Source organism: Pseudorca crassidens, chromosome 11 (assembly GCF_039906515.1).
Source record: "Pseudorca crassidens isolate mPseCra1 chromosome 11, mPseCra1.hap1, whole genome shotgun sequence".
Taxonomy (NCBI): Eukaryota; Metazoa; Chordata; class Mammalia; order Artiodactyla; family Delphinidae; genus Pseudorca; species Pseudorca crassidens.
The window spans coordinates 49,362-65,360 of record NC_090306.1 but is presented as its reverse complement, the minus strand read 5'-3'; positions in this window follow the sequence as shown (position 1 = coordinate 65,360).

The following is a 15,999-nucleotide window of genomic DNA, read 5'->3' as shown; positions in this document are numbered from 1 at the left end:
TAGGGGATGGGTGAGGGTCAGGCTTCGGGGAAGGGTTAGGGTTAGGGATTGGGCTAGGTTTAGCGTTAGGGGACGGGGACTGTTTAGGGTCCAGGTGAGGGTACGTCAACGCTTTAGGGGGAGCGTACGTGTGAGGGCGCGGGTTAGTGTCAGCGTACGGGTTAGGATTAGGGGACGGCTGAGGGTCAGGCTTCGGGGAAGGGTTAGGGTTAGGGATCTGGCTAGGGTTAGGGTTAGGGGACGGGGACGGTTTAGGGTCCAGGTGAGGGTACGACAACGCTTTAGGGGGAGCGTACGTGTGAGGGCGCGGGTTAGTGTCAGCGTACTGGTTAGGATTAGGGGACGGGTGAGGGTCAGGCTTCGGGGAAGGGTTAGGGTTAGGGTTCGGGCTAGGGTTAGGGTTAAGGGACGGGAAAGGTTTAGGGTCCAGGTGAGGGTACGACAACGCTTTAGGGGGAGCGTACGTGTGAGGGTGCGGGTTAGTGTCAGCGTACGGGTTAGGATTAGGGGACGGGTGAGGGTCAGGCTTCGGGGAAGGGTTAGGGTTAGGGTTCGGGCTAGGGTTAGGGTTAGGGGACGGGGACGGTTTAGGGTCCAGGTGAGGGCACGAGAACGCTTTAGGGGGAGCGTACGTGTGAGGGCGCGGGTTAGTGTCAGCGTACGGGTTAGGATTAGGGGACGGGTGAGGGTCAGGCTTCGGGGAAGGGTTAGGGTTAGGGTTCGGGCTAGGGTTAGGGGTAGGGGACGGGGACGGTTTAGGGTCCAGGTGAGGGTACGAGAACGCTTTAGGGGGAGCGTACGTGTGAGGGCGCGGGTTAGTGTCAGCGTACGGGTTAGGATTAGGGGACGGGTGAGGGTCAGGCTTCGGGGAAGAGTTAGGGTTAGGGTTCGGGCTAGGGTTAGGGTTAGGGGACGGGGACGGTTTAGGGTCCAGGTGAGGGTACGACAACGCTTTAGGGGGAGCGTACGTGTGAGGGCGCGGGTTAGTGTCAGCGTACGGGTTAGGATTAGGGGACGGGTGAGGGTCAGGCTTCGGGGAAGGGTTAGGGTTAGGGTTCGGGCTAGGGTTAGGGTTAGGGGACGGGGACGGTTTAGGGTCCAGGTGAGGGTACGACAACGCTTTAGGGGGAGCGTACGTGTGAGGGCGCGGGTTAGTGTCAGCGTACGGGTTAGGATAAGGGGACGGGTGAGTGTCCGGCTTCGGGGAATGGTTAGGGTTTGGGTTCGGGCTAGGGTTAGGGTTAGGGGACGGGGACGGTTTAGGGTCCAGTTGAGGGTACGACAACGCTTTAGGGGGAGCGTACGTGTGAGGGCGCGGGTTAGTGTCAGCGTACGGGTTAGGATTAGGGGACGGGTGAGGGTCAGGCTTCGGGGAAGGGTTAGGGTTAGGGTTCGGGCTAGGGTTAGGGTTAGGGGACGGGGACGGTTTAGGGTCCAGGTGAGGGTATGACAACGCTTTAGGGGGAGCGTACGTGTGAGGTCGCGGGTTAGTGTCAGCGTACGGGTTAGGATTAGGGGACGGGTGAGGGTCAGGCTTCGGGGAAGGGTTAGGGTTAGGGTTCGGGCTAGGGTTAGGGTTAGGGGACGGGGACGGTTTAGGGTCCAGGTGAGGGTACGACAACACTTTAGGGGGAGCGTACGTGTGAGGGCGCGGGTTAGTGTCAGCGTACGGGTTAGGATTAGGGGACGGGTGAGTGTTAGGCTTCGGGGAAGGGTTAGGGTTAGGGTTCGGGCTAGGGTTAGGGTTAGGGGACGGGGACGGTTTAGGGTCCAGGTGAGGGTACGACAACGCTTTAGGGGGAGCGTACGTGTGAGGGCGTGGGTTAGTGTCAGCGTACGGGTTAGGATAAGGGGACGGGTGAGGGTCAGGCTTCGGGGAAGGATTAGGGTTAGGGTTCGGGCTAGGGTTAGGGTTAGGGGACGGGGACGGTTTAGGGTCCAGGTGAGGGTACGAGAACGCTTTAGGGGGAGCGTACGTGTGAGGGCGCGGGTTAGTGTCAGCGTACGGGTTAGGATTAGGGGACGGGTGAGGGTCAGGCTTCGGGGAAGGGTTAGGGTTAGGGTTCGGGCTAGGGTTAGGGTTAGGGGACGGGGACGGTTTAGGGTCCAGGTGAGGGTACGACAACACTTTAGGGGGAGCGTACGTGTGAGGGCGTGGGTTAGTGTCAGCGTACGGTTTAGGATTAGGGGACGGGTGAGTGTTAGGCTTCGGGGAAGGGTTAGGGTTAGGGTTCGGGCTAGGGTTAGGGTTAGGGGCCGGGGACGGTTTAGGGTCCAGGTGAGGGTACGACAACGCTTTAGGGGGAGCGTACGTGTGAGGGCGCGGGTTAGTGTCAGCGTACGGGTTAGGATTAGGGGACGGGTGAGGGTCAGGCTTCGGGGAAGGGTTAGGGTTAGGGTTCGGGCTAGGGTTAGGGTTAGGGGACGGGGACGGTATAGGGTCCAGGTGCGGGTACGACAACGCTTTAGGGGGAGCGTACGTGTGAGGGCGCGGGTTAGTGTCAGCGTACGGGTTAGGATTAGGGGACGGGTGAGGGTCAGGCTTCGGGGAAGGGTTAGGGTTAGGGTTCGGGCTAGGGTTAGGGTTAGGGGACGGGGACGGTTTAGGGTCCAGGTGAGGGCACGAGAACGCTTTAGGGGGAGCGTACGTGTGAGGGCGCGGGTTAGTGTCAGCGTACGGGTTAGGATTAGGGGACGGGTGAGGGTCAGGCTTCGGGGAAGGGTTAGGGTTAGGGTTTGGGCTAGGGTTAGGGTTAGGGGACGGGGACGGTTTAGGGTCCAGGTGAGGGTACGAGAACACTTTAGGGGGAGCGTACGTGTGAGGGCGCGGGTTAGTGTCAGCGTACGGGTTAGGATTAGGGGACGTGTGGGGGTCAGGCTTCGGGGTAAGATTAGGGTTAGGGTTCGGGCTAGGGTTAGGTTTAGGGGACGGGGACGGTTTAGGGTCCAGGTGAGGGTACGACAACGCTTTAGGGGGAGCGTACGTGTGAGGGCGCGGGTTAGTGTCAGCGTACGGGTTAGGATTATGGGACGGGTGAGGGTCAGGCTTCGGGGAAGGGTTAGGGTTAGGGTTCGGGCTAGGGTTAGGGTTAGGGGACGGGGACGGTTTAGGGTCCAGGTGAGGGTACGAGAACGCTTTAGGGGGAGCGTACGTGTGAGGGCGCGGGTTAGTGTCAGCGTACGGGTTAGGATTAGGGGACGGGTGAGGGTCAGGCTTCGGGGAAGGGTTAAGGTTAGGGTTCGGGCTAGGGTTAGGGTTAGGGGACGGGGACGGTTTAGGGTCCAGGTGAGGGTACGACAACGCTTTAGGGGGAGCGTACGTGTGAGGGCGCGGGTTAGTGTCAGCGTACGGGTTAGGATTAGGGGACGGGTGAGTGTTAGGCTTCGGGGAAGGGTTAGGGTTAGGGTTCGGGCTAGGGTTAGGGTTAGGGGACGGGGACGGTTTAGGGTCCAGTTGAGGGTACGACAACGCTTTAGGGGGAGCGTACGTGTGAGGGCGCGGGTTAGTGTCAGCGTACGGGTTAGGATTAGGGGACGGGTGAGGGTCAGGCTTCGGGGAAGGGTTAGGGTTAGGGTTCGGACTAGGGTTAGGGTTAGGGGACGGGGACGGTTTAGGGTCCAGGTGAGGGTACGACAACGCTTTAAGGGGAGCGTACGTGTGAGGGCGCGGGTTAGTGTCAGCGTACGGGTTAGGATTAGGGGACGGGTGAGGGTCAGGCTTCGGGGAAGGGTTAGGGTTAGGGTTCGGGCTAGGGTTAGGGTTAGGGGACGGGGACGGTTTAGGGTCCAGGTGAGGGTACGACAACGCTTTAGGGGGATCGTACGTGTGAGGGCGCGGGTTAGTGTCAGCGTACGGGTTAGGATAAGGGGACGGGTGAGGGTCAGGCTTCGGGGAAGGGTTAGGGTTAGGGTTCGGGCTAGGGTTAGGGTTAGGGGACGGGGACGGTTTAGGGTCCAGGTGAGGGTACGACAACGCTTTAAGGGGAGCGTACGTGTGAGGGCGCGGGTTAGTGTCAGCGTACGGGTTAGGATTAGGGGATGGGTGAGGGTCAGGCTTCGGGGAAGGGTTAGGGTTAGGGTTCGGACTAGGGTTAGGGTTAGGGGACGGGATCGGTTTAGGGTCCAGGTGAGGGCACGACAACGCTTTAGGGGGAGCGTACGTGTGAGGGCGCGGGTTAGTGTCAGCGTACGGGTTAGGATTAGGGGACGGGTGAGGGTCAGGCTTCGGGGAAGGGTTAGGGTTAGGGTTCGGGCTAGGGTTAGGGTTAGGGGACGGGGACGGTTTAGGGTCCAGGTGAGGGCACGACAACGCTTTAGGGGGAGCGTACGTGTGAGGGCGCGGGTTAGTGTCAGCGTACGGGTTAGGATTAGGGGCCGGGTGTGGGTCAGGCTTTGGGGAAGGGTTAGGGTTAGGGTTCGGGCTAGGGTTAGGGTTAGGGGACGGGGACGGTTTAGGGTCCAGGTGAGGGCACGACAACGCTTTAGGGGGAGCGTACATGTGAGGGCGCGGGTTAGTGTCAGCGTACGGGTTAGGATTAGGGGACGGGTGAGGGTCAGGCTTCGGGGAAGTGTTAGGGTTAGGTTTCGGGCTAGGGTTAGCGTTAGGGGACGGGGACGGTTTAGGGTCCAGGTGAGGGCACGACAACGCTTTAGGGGGATCGTACGTGTGAGGGCGCGGGTTAGTGTCAGCGTACGGGTTAGGATTAGGGGACGGGTGAGGGTCAGGCTTCGGGGAAGGGTTAGGGTTAGGGTTCGGGCTCGGGTTAGGGTTAGGGGACGGGGACGGTTTAGGGTCCAGGTGAGGGTACGACAACGCTTTAGGGGGAGCGTACGTGTGAGGGCGCGGGTTAGTGTCAGCGTACGGGTTAGGATTAGGGGACGTGTGAGGGTCAGGCTTCGGGGAAAGATTAGGGTTAGGGTTCGGGCTAGGGTTAGGTTTAGGGGACGGGGACGGTTTAGGGTCCAGGTGAGGGTACGACAACGCTTTAGGGGGAGCGTACGTGTGAGGGCGCGGGTTAGTGTCAGCGTACGGGTTAGGATTATGGGACGGGTGAGGGTCAGGCTTCGGGGAAGGGTTAGGGTTAGGGTTCGGGCTAGGGTTAGGGTTAGGGGACGGGGACGGTTTAGGGTCCAGGTGAGGGCACGAGAACGCTTTAGGGGGAGCGTACGTGTGAGGGCGCGGGTTAGTGTCAGCGTACGGGTTAGGATTAGGGGACGGGTGAGGGTCAGGCTTCGGGGAAGGGTTAGGGTTAGGGTTCGGGCTAGGGTTAGGGTTAGGGGACGGGGACGGTTTAGGGTCCAGGTGAGGGTACGACAACGCTTTAGGGGGAGCGTACGTGTGAGGGCGCGGGTTAGTGTCAGCGTACGGGTTAGGATTAGGGGACGGGTGAGGGTCAGGCTTCGGGGAAGGGTTAGGGTTAGGGTTCGGGCTAGGGTTAGGGTTAGGGGACGGGGACGGTTTAGGGTCCAGGTGAGGGTTCGACAACGCTTTAGGGGGAGCGTACGTGTGAGGGCGTGTGTTAGTGTCAGCGTACGGGTTAGGATTAGGGGACGGGTGAGGGTCAGGCTTCGGGGAAGGGTTAGGGTTAGGGTTCGGGCTAGGGTTAGGGTTAGGGGACGGGGACGGTTTAGGGTCCAGGTGAGGGTACGAGAACGCTTTAGGGGGAGCGTACGTGTGAGGGCGCGGGTTAGTGTCAGCGTACGGGTTAGGATTAGGGGACGGGTGAGGGTCAGGCTTCGGGGAAGGGTTAGGGTTAGGGTTCCGGCTAGGGTTAGGGTTAGGGGACGGGGACGGTTTAGGGTCCAGGTGAGTGTACGAGAACGCTTTAGGGGGAGCATACGTGTGAGGGCGCAGGTTAGTGTCAGCGTACGGGTTAGGATTAGGGGACGGGTGAGGGTCAGGCTTCGGGGAAGGGTTAGGGTTAGGGTTCCGGCTAGGGTTAGGGTTAGGGGACGGGGACGGTTTAGGGTCCAGGTGAGGGTACGAGAACGCTTTAGGGGGAGCGTACGTGTGAGGGCGCGGGTTAGTGTCAGCGTACGGGTTAGGATTAGGGGACGGGTGAGGGTCAGGCTTCGGGGAAGGGTTAGGGTTAGGGTTCGGGCTAGGGTTAGGGTTAGGGGACGGGGACGGTTTAGGGTCCAGGTGAGGGTACGACAACGCTTTAGGGGGAGCGTACGTGTGAGGTCGCGGGTTAGTGTCAGCGTACGGGTTAGGATTAGGGGACGGGTGAGGGTCAGACTTCGGGGAAGGGTTAGGGTTAGGGTTCGGGCTAGGGTTAGGGTTAGGGGACGGGGACGGTTTAGGGTCCAGGTGAGGGTACGACAACACTTTAGGGGGAGCGTACGTGTGAGGGTGCGGGTTAGTGTCAGCGTACGGGTTAGGATTAGGGGACGGGTGAGTGTTAGGCTTCGGGGATGGGTTAGGGTTAGGGTTCGGGCTAGGGTTAGGGTTAGGGGACGGGGACGGTTTAGGGTCCAGGTGAGGGTACGACAACGCTTTAGGGGGAGCATACGTGTGAGGGCGCGGGTTAGTGTCAGCGTACGGGTTAGGATAAGGGGACGGGTGAGGGTCAGGCTTCGGGGAAGTGTTAGGGTTAGGGTTCGGGCTAGGGTTAGGGTTAGGGGACGGGGACGGTTTAGGGTCCAGGTGAGGGTACGACAACGCTTAAAGGGGAGCGTACGTGTGAGGGTGCGGGTTAGTGTCAGCGTACGGGTTAGGATTAGGGGACGGGTGAGGGTCAGGCTTCGGGGAAGGGTTAGGGTTAGGGTTCGGGCTAGGGTTAGGGTTAGGGGACGGGATCGGTTTAGGGTCCAGGTGAGGGCACGACAACGCTTTAGGGGGAGCGTACGTGTGAGGGCGCGGGTTAGTGTCAGCGTACGGGTTAGGATTAGGGGACGGGTGAGGGTCAGGCTTCGGGGAAGGGTTAGGGTTAGGGTTCGGGCTAGGGTTAGGGTTAGGGGACGGGGACGGTTTAGGGTCCAGGTGAGGGCACGACAACGCTTTAGGGGGAGCGTACGTGTGAGGGCGCGGGTTAGTGTCAGCGTACGGGTTAGGATTAGGGGCCGGGTGTGGGTCAGGCTTTGGGGAAGGGTTAGGGTTAGGTTTCGGGCTAGGGTTAGGGTTAGGGGACGGGGACGGTTTAGGGTCCAGGTGAGGGTACGACAACGCTTTTAGGGGAGCGTACGTGTGAGGGCGCGGGTTAGTGTCAGCGTACGGGTTAGGATTATGGGACGGGTGAGGGTCAGGCTTCGGGGAAGGGTTAGGGTTAGGGTTCGGGCTAGGGTTAGGGTTAGGGGACGGGGACGGTTTAGGGTCCAGGTGAGGGTACGACAACGCTTTAAGGGGAGCGTACGTGTGAGGTCGCGGGTTAGTGTCAGCGTACGGGTTAGGATTAGGGGACGGGTGAGGGTCAGGCTTCGGGGAAGGGTTAGGGTTAGGGTTCGGGCTAGGGTTAGGGTTAGGGGACGGGAAAGGTTTAGGGTCCAGGTGAGGGTACGACAACGCTTTAGGGGGAGCGTACGTGTGAGGGCGCGGGTTAGTGTCAGCGTACGGGTTAGGATAAGGGGACGGGTGAGGGTCAGGCTTCGGGGAAGTGTTAGGGTTAGGGTTCGGGCTAGGGTTAGGGTTAGGGGACGGGGACGGTTTAGGGTCCAGGTGAGGGTACGACAACGCTTAAAGGGGAGCGTACGTGTGAGGGCGCGGGTTAGTGTCAGCGTACGGGTTAGGATTAGGGGACGGGTGAGGGTCAGGCTTCGGGGAAGGGTTAGGGTTAGGGTTCGGGCTAGGGTTAGGGTTAGGGGACGGGATCGGTTTAGGGTCCAGGTGAGGGCACGACAACGCTTTAGGGGGAGCGTACGTGTGAGGGCGCGGGTTAGTGTCAGCGTACGGGTTAGGATTAGGGGACGGGTGAGGGTCAGGCTTCGGGGAAGGGTTAGGGTTAGGGTTCCGGCTAGGGTTAGGGTTAGGGGACGGGGACGGTTTAGGGTCCAGGTGAGGGCACGACAACGCTTTAGGGGGAGCGTACGTGTGAGGGCGCGGGTTAGTGTCAGCGTACGGGTTAGGATTAGGGGCCGGGTGTGGGTCAGGCTTTGGGGAAGGGTTAGGGTTAGGTTTCGGGCTAGGGTTAGGGTTAGGGGACGGGGACGGTTTAGGGTCCAGGTGAGGGTACGACAACGCTTTTAGGGGAGCGTACGTGTGAGGGCGCGGGTTAGTGTCAGCGTACGGGTTAGGATTATGGGACGGGTGAGGGTCAGGCTTCGGGGAAGGGTTAGGGTTAGGGTTCGGGCTAGGGTTAGGGTTAGGGGACGGGGACGGTTTAGGGTCCAGGTGAGGGTACGACAACGCTTTAGGGGGAGCGTACGTGTGAGGTCGCGGGTTAGTGTCAGCGTACGGGTTAGGATTAGGGGACGGGTGAGGGTCAGGCTTCGGGGAAGGGTTAGGGTTAGGGTTCGGGCTAGGGTTAGGGTTAGGGGACGGGAAAGGTTTAGGGTCCAGGTGAGGGTACGACAACGCTTTAGGGGGAGCGTACGTGTGAGGGCGCGGGTTAGTGTCAGCGTACGGGTTAGGATTAGGGGATGGGTGAGGGTCAGGCTTCGGGGAAGGGTTAGGGTTAGGGATCGGGCTAGGTTTAGCGTTAGGGGACGGGGACTGTTTAGGGTCCAGGTGAGGGTACGTCAACGCTTTAGGGGGAGCGTACGTGTGAGGGCGCGGGTTAGTGTCAGCGTACGGGTTAGGATTAGGGGACGGCTGAGGGTCAGGCTTCGGGGAAGGGTTAGGGTTAGGGATCTGGCTAGGGTTAGGGTTAGGGGACGGGGACGGTTTAGGGTCCAGGTGAGGGTACGACAACGCTTTAGGGGGAGCGTACGTGTGAGGGCGCGGGTTAGTGTCAGCGTACTGGTTACGATTAGGGGACGGGTGAGGGTCAGGCTTCGGGGAAGGGTTAGGGTTAGGGTTCGGGCTAGGGTTAGGGTTAAGGGACGGGAAAGGTTTAGGGTCCAGGTGAGGGTACGACAACGCTTTAGGGGGAGCGTACGTGTGAGGGTGCGGGTTAGTGTCAGCGTACGGGTTAGGATTAGGGGACGGGTGTGGGTCAGGCTTCGGGGAAGGGTTAGGGTTAGGGTTCGGGCTAGGGTTAGGGTTAGGGGACGGGGACGGTTTAGGGTCCAGGTGAGGGCACGAGAACGCTTTAGGGGGAGCGTACGTGTGAGGGCGCGGGTTAGTGTCAGCGTACGGGTTAGGATTAGGGGACGGGTGAGGGTCAGGCTTCGGGGAAGGGTTAGGGTTAGGGTTCGGGCTAGGGTTAGGGGTAGGGGACGGGGACGGTTTAGGGTCCAGGTGAGGGCACGACAACGCTTTAGGGGGAGCGTACGTGTGAGGGCGCGGGTTAGTGTCAGCGTACGGGTTAGGATTAGGGGCCGGGTGTGGGTCAGGCTTTGGGGAAGGGTTAGGGTTAGGGTTCGGGCTAGGGTTAGGGTTAGGGGACGGGGACGGTTTAGGGTCCAGGTGAGGGCACGACAACGCTTTAGGGGGAGCGTACATGTGAGGGCGCGGGTTAGTGTCAGCGTACGGGTTAGGATTAGGGGACGGGTGAGGGTCAGGCTTCGGGGAAGTGTTAGGGTTAGGTTTCGGGCTAGGGTTAGCGTTAGGGGACGGGGACGGTTTAGGGTCCAGGTGAGGGCACGACAACGCTTTAGGGGGATCGTACGTGTGAGGGCGCGGGTTAGTGTCAGCGTACGGGTTAGGATTAGGGGACGGGTGAGGGTCAGGCTTCGGGGAAGGGTTAGGGTTAGGGTTCGGGCTCGGGTTAGGGTTAGGGGACGGGGACGGTTTAGGGTCCAGGTGAGGGTACGACAACGCTTTAGGGGGAGCGTACGTGTGAGGGCGCGGGTTAGTGTCAGCGTACGGGTTAGGATTAGGGGACGTGTGAGGGTCAGGCTTCGGGGAAAGATTAGGGTTAGGGTTCGGGCTAGGGTTAGGTTTAGGGGACGGGGACGGTTTAGGGTCCAGGTGAGGGTACGACAACGCTTTAGGGGGAGCGTACGTGTGAGGGCGCGGGTTAGTGTCAGCGTACGGGTTAGGATTATGGGACGGGTGAGGGTCAGGCTTCGGGGAAGGGTTAGGGTTAGGGTTCGGGCTAGGGTTAGGGTTAGGGGACGGGGACGGTTTAGGGTCCAGGTGAGGGCACGAGAACGCTTTAGGGGGAGCGTACGTGTGAGGGCGCGGGTTAGTGTCAGCGTACGGGTTAGGATTAGGGGACGGGTGAGGGTCAGGCTTCGGGGAAGGGTTAGGGTTAGGGTTCGGGCTAGGGTTAGGGTTAGGGGACGGGGACGGTTTAGGGTCCAGGTGAGGGTACGACAACGCTTTAGGGGGAGCGTACGTGTGAGGGCGCGGGTTAGTGTCAGCGTACGGGTTAGGATTAGGGGACGGGTGAGGGTCAGGCTTCGGGGAAGGGTTAGGGTTAGGGTTCGGGCTAGGGTTAGGGTTAGGGGACGGGGACGGTTTAGGGTCCAGGTGAGGGTTCGACAACGCTTTAGGGGGAGCGTACGTGTGAGGGCGTGTGTTAGTGTCAGCGTACGGGTTAGGATTAGGGGTCGGGTGAGGGTCAGGCTTCGTGGAAGGGTTAGGGTTAGGGTTCGGGCTAGGGTTAGGGTTAGGGGACGGGGACGGTTTAGGGTCCAGGTGAGGGTACGAGAACGCTTTAGGGGGAGCGTACGTGTGAGGGCGCGGGTTAGTGTCAGCGTACGGGTTAGGATTAGGGGACGGGTGAGGGTCAGGCTTCGGGGAAGGGTTAGGGTTAGGGTTCCGGCTAGGGTTAGGGTTAGGGGACGGGGACGGTTTAGGGTCCAGGTGAGTGTACGAGAACGCTTTAGGGGGAGCATACGTGTGAGGGCGCAGGTTAGTGTCAGCGTACGGGTTAGGATTATGGGACGGGTGAGGGTCAGGCTTCGGGGAAGGGTTAGGGTTAGGGTTCGGGCTAGGGTTAGGGTTAGGGGACGGGGACGGTTTAGGGTCCAGGTGAGGGTACGACAACGCTTTAGGGGGAGCGTACGTGTGAGGTCGCGGGTTAGTGTCAGCGTACGGGTTAGGATTAGGGGACGGGTGAGGGTCAGGCTTCGGGGAAGGGTTAGGGTTAGGGTTCGGGCTAGGGTTAGGGTTAGGGGACGGGAAAGGTTTAGGGTCCAGGTGAGGGTACGACAACGCTTTAGGGGGAGCGTACGTGTGAGGGCGCGGGTTAGTGTCAGCGTACGGGTTAGGATTAGGGGATGGGTGAGGGTCAGGCTTCGGGGAAGGGTTAGGGTTAGGGATCGGGCTAGGTTTAGCGTTAGGGGACGGGGACTGTTTAGGGTCCAGGTGAGGGTACGTCAACGCTTTAGGGGGAGCGTACGTGTGAGGGCGCGGGTTAGTGTCAGCGTACGGGTTAGGATTAGGGGACGGCTGAGGGTCAGGCTTCGGGGAAGGGTTAGGGTTAGGGATCTGGCTAGGGTTAGGGTTAGGGGACGGGGACGGTTTAGGGTCCAGGTGAGGGTACGACAACGCTTTAGGGGGAGCGTACGTGTGAGGGCGCGGGTTAGTGTCAGCGTACTGGTTACGATTAGGGGACGGGTGAGGGTCAGGCTTCGGGGAAGGGTTAGGGTTAGGGTTCGGGCTAGGGTTAGGGTTAAGGGACGGGAAAGGTTTAGGGTCCAGGTGAGGGTACGACAACGCTTTAGGGGGAGCGTACGTGTGAGGGTGCGGGTTAGTGTCAGCGTACGGGTTAGGATTAGGGGACGGGTGAGGGTCAGGCTTCGGGGAAGGGTTAGGGTTAGGGTTCGGGCTAGGGTTAGGGTTAGGGGACGGGGACGGTTTAGGGTCCAGGTGAGGGCACGAGAACGCTTTAGGGGGAGCGTACGTGTGAGGGCGCGGGTTAGTGTCAGCGTACGGGTTAGGATTAGGGGACGGGTGAGGGTCAGGCTTCGGGGAAGGGTTAGGGTTAGGGTTCGGGCTAGGGTTAGGGGTAGGGGACGGGGACGGTTTAGGGTCCAGGTGAGGGTACGAGAACGCTTTAGGGGGAGCGTACGTGTGAGGGCGCGGGTTAGTGTCAGCGTACGGGTTAGGATTAGGGGACGGGTGAGGGTCAGGCTTCGGGGAAGAGTTAGGGTTAGGGTTCGGGCTAGGGTTAGGGTTAGGGGACGGGGACGGTTTAGGGTCCAGGTGAGGGTACGACAACGCTTTAGGGGGAGCGTACGTGTGAGGGCGCGGGTTAGTGTCAGCGTACGGGTTAGGATTAGGGGACGGGTGAGGGTCAGGCTTCGGGGAAGGGTTAGGGTTAGGGTTCGGGCTAGGGTTAGGGTTAGGGGACGGGGACGGGGACGGTTTAGGGTCCAGGTGAGGGTACGACAACGCTTTAGGGGGAGCGTACGTGTGAGGGCGCGGGTTAGTGTCAGCGTACGGGTTAGGATAAGGGGACGGGTGAGTGTCCGGCTTCGGGGAATGGTTAGGGTTTGGGTTCGGGCTAGGGTTAGGGTTAGGGGACGGGGACGGTTTAGGGTCCAGTTGAGGGTACGACAACGCTTTAGGGGGAGCGTACGTGTGAGGGCGCGGGTTAGTGTCAGCGTACGGGTTAGGATTAGGGGACGGGTGAGGGTCAGGCTTCGGGGAAGGGTTAGGGTTAGGGTTCGAGCTAGGGTTAGGGTTAGGGGACGGGGACGGTTTAGGGTCCAGGTGAGGGTATGACAACGCTTTAGGGGGAGCGTACGTGTGAGGTCGCGGGTTAGTGTCAGCGTACGGGTTAGGATTAGGGGACGGGTGAGGGTCAGGCTTCGGGGAAGGGTTAGGGTTAGGGTTCGGGCTAGGGTTAGGGTTAGGGGACGGGGACGGTTTAGGGTCCAGGTGAGGGTACGACAACACTTTAGGGGGAGCGTACGTGTGAGGGCGCGGGTTAGTGTCAGCGTACGGGTTAGGATTAGGGGACGGGTGAGTGTTAGGCTTCGGGGAAGGGTTAGGGTTAGGGTTCGGGCTAGGGTTAGGGTTAGGGGACGGGGACGGTTTAGGGTCCAGGTGAGGGTACGACAACGCTTTAGGGGGAGCGTACGTGTGAGGGCGTGGGTTAGTGTCAGCGTACGGGTTAGGATTAGGGGATGGGTGAGGGTCAGGCTTCGGGGAAGGGTTAGGGTTAGGGATCGGGCTAGGTTTAGCGTTAGGGGACGGGGACTGTTTAGGGTCCAGGTGAGGGTACGTCAACGCTTTAGGGGGAGCGTACGTGTGAGGGCGCGGGTTAGTGTCAGCGTACGGGTTAGGATTAGGGGACGGCTGAGGGTCAGGCTTCGGGGAAGGGTTAGGGTTAGGGATCTGGCTAGGGTTAGGGTTAGGGGACGGGGACGGTTTAGGGTCCAGGTGAGGGTACGACAACGCTTTAGGGGGAGCGTACGTGTGAGGGCGCGGGTTAGTGTCAGCGTACTGGTTACGATTAGGGGACGGGTGAGGGTCAGGCTTCGGGGAAGGGTTAGGGTTAGGGTTCGGGCTAGGGTTAGGGTTAAGGGACGGGAAAGGTTTAGGGTCCAGGTGAGGGTACGACAACGCTTTAGGGGGAGCGTACGTGTGAGGGTGCGGGTTAGTGTCAGCGTACGGGTTAGGATTAGGGGACGGGTGTGGGTCAGGCTTCGGGGAAGGGTTAGGGTTAGGGTTCGGGCTAGGGTTAGGGTTAGGGGACGGGGACGGTTTAGGGTCCAGGTGAGGGCACGAGAACGCTTTAGGGGGAGCGTACGTGTGAGGGCGCGGGTTAGTGTCAGCGTACGGGTTAGGATTAGGGGACGGGTGAGGGTCAGGCTTCGGGGAAGGGTTAGGGTTAGGGTTCGGGCTAGGGTTAGGGGTAGGGGACGGGGACGGTTTAGGGTCCAGGTGAGGGCACGACAACGCTTTAGGGGGAGCGTACGTGTGAGGGCGCGGGTTAGTGTCAGCGTACGGGTTAGGATTAGGGGCCGGGTGTGGGTCAGGCTTTGGGGAAGGGTTAGGGTTAGGGTTCGGGCTAGGGTTAGGGTTAGGGGACGGGGACGGTTTAGGGTCCAGGTGAGGGCACGACAACGCTTTAGGGGGAGCGTACATGTGAGGGCGCGGGTTAGTGTCAGCGTACGGGTTAGGATTAGGGGACGGGTGAGGGTCAGGCTTCGGGGAAGTGTTAGGGTTAGGTTTCGGGCTAGGGTTAGCGTTAGGGGACGGGGACGGTTTAGGGTCCAGGTGAGGGCACGACAACGCTTTAGGGGGATCGTACGTGTGAGGGCGCGGGTTAGTGTCAGCGTACGGGTTAGGATTAGGGGACGGGTGAGGGTCAGGCTTCGGGGAAGGGTTAGGGTTAGGGTTCGGGCTCGGGTTAGGGTTAGGGGACGGGGACGGTTTAGGGTCCAGGTGAGGGTACGACAACGCTTTAGGGGGAGCGTACGTGTGAGGGCGCGGGTTAGTGTCAGCGTACGGGTTAGGATTAGGGGACGTGTGAGGGTCAGGCTTCGGGGAAAGATTAGGGTTAGGGTTCGGGCTAGGGTTAGGTTTAGGGGACGGGGACGGTTTAGGGTCCAGGTGAGGGTACGACAACGCTTTAGGGGGAGCGTACGTGTGAGGGCGCGGGTTAGTGTCAGCGTACGGGTTAGGATTATGGGACGGGTGAGGGTCAGGCTTCGGGGAAGGGTTAGGGTTAGGGTTCGGGCTAGGGTTAGGGTTAGGGGACGGGGACGGTTTAGGGTCCAGGTGAGGGCACGAGAACGCTTTAGGGGGAGCGTACGTGTGAGGGCGCGGGTTAGTGTCAGCGTACGGGTTAGGATTAGGGGACGGGTGAGGGTCAGGCTTCGGGGAAGGGTTAGGGTTAGGGTTCGGGCTAGGGTTAGGGTTAGGGGACGGGGACGGTTTAGGGTCCAGGTGAGGGTACGACAACGCTTTAGGGGGAGCGTACGTGTGAGGGCGCGGGTTAGTGTCAGCGTACGGGTTAGGATTAGGGGACGGGTGAGGGTCAGGCTTCGGGGAAGGGTTAGGGTTAGGTTTCGGGCTAGGGTTAGGGTTAGGGGACGGGGACGGTTTAGGGTCCAGGTGAGGGTTCGACAACGCTTTAGGGGGAGCGTACGTGTGAGGGCGTGTGTTAGTGTCAGCGTACGGGTTAGGATTAGGGGACGGGTGAGGGTCAGGCTTCGGGGAAGGGTTAGGGTTAGGGTTCGGGCTAGGGTTAGGGTTAGGGGACGGGGACGGTTTAGGGTCCAGGTGAGGGTACGAGAACGCTTTAGGGGGAGCGTACGTGTGAGGGCGCGGGTTAGTGTCAGCGTACGGGTTAGGATTAGGGGACGGGTGAGGGTCAGGCTTCGGGGAAGGGTTAGGGTTAGGGTTCCGGCTAGGGTTAGGGTTAGGGGACGGGGACGGTTTAGGGTCCAGGTGAGTGTACGAGAACGCTTTAGGGGGAGCATACGTGTGAGGGCGCAGGTTAGTGTCAGCGTACGGGTTAGGATTATGGGACGGGTGAGGGTCAGGCTTCGGGGAAGGGTTAGGGTTAGGGTTCGGGCTAGGGTTAGGGTTAGGGGACGGGGACGGTTTAGGGTCCAGGTGAGGGTACGACAACGCTTTAGGGGGAGCGTACGTGTGAGGTCGCGGGTTAGTGTCAGCGTACGGGTTAGGATTAGGGGACGGGTGAGGGTCAGGCTTCGGGGAAGGGTTAGGGTTAGGGTTCGGGCTAGGGTTAGGGTTAGGGGACGGGAAAGGTTTAGGGTCCAGGTGAGGGTACGACAACGCTTTAGGGGGAGCGTACGTGTGAGGGCGCGGGTTAGTGTCAGCGTACGGGTTAGGATTAGGGGATGGGTGAGGGTCAGGCTTCGGGGAAGGGTTAGGGTTAGGGATCGGGCTAGGTTTAGCGTTAGGGGACGGAGACTGTTTAGGGTCCAGGTGAGGGTACGTCAACGCTTTAGGGGGAGCGTACGTGTGAGGGCGCGGGTTAGTGTCAGCGTACGGGTTAGGATTAGGGGACGGCTGAGGGTCAGGCTTCGGGGAAG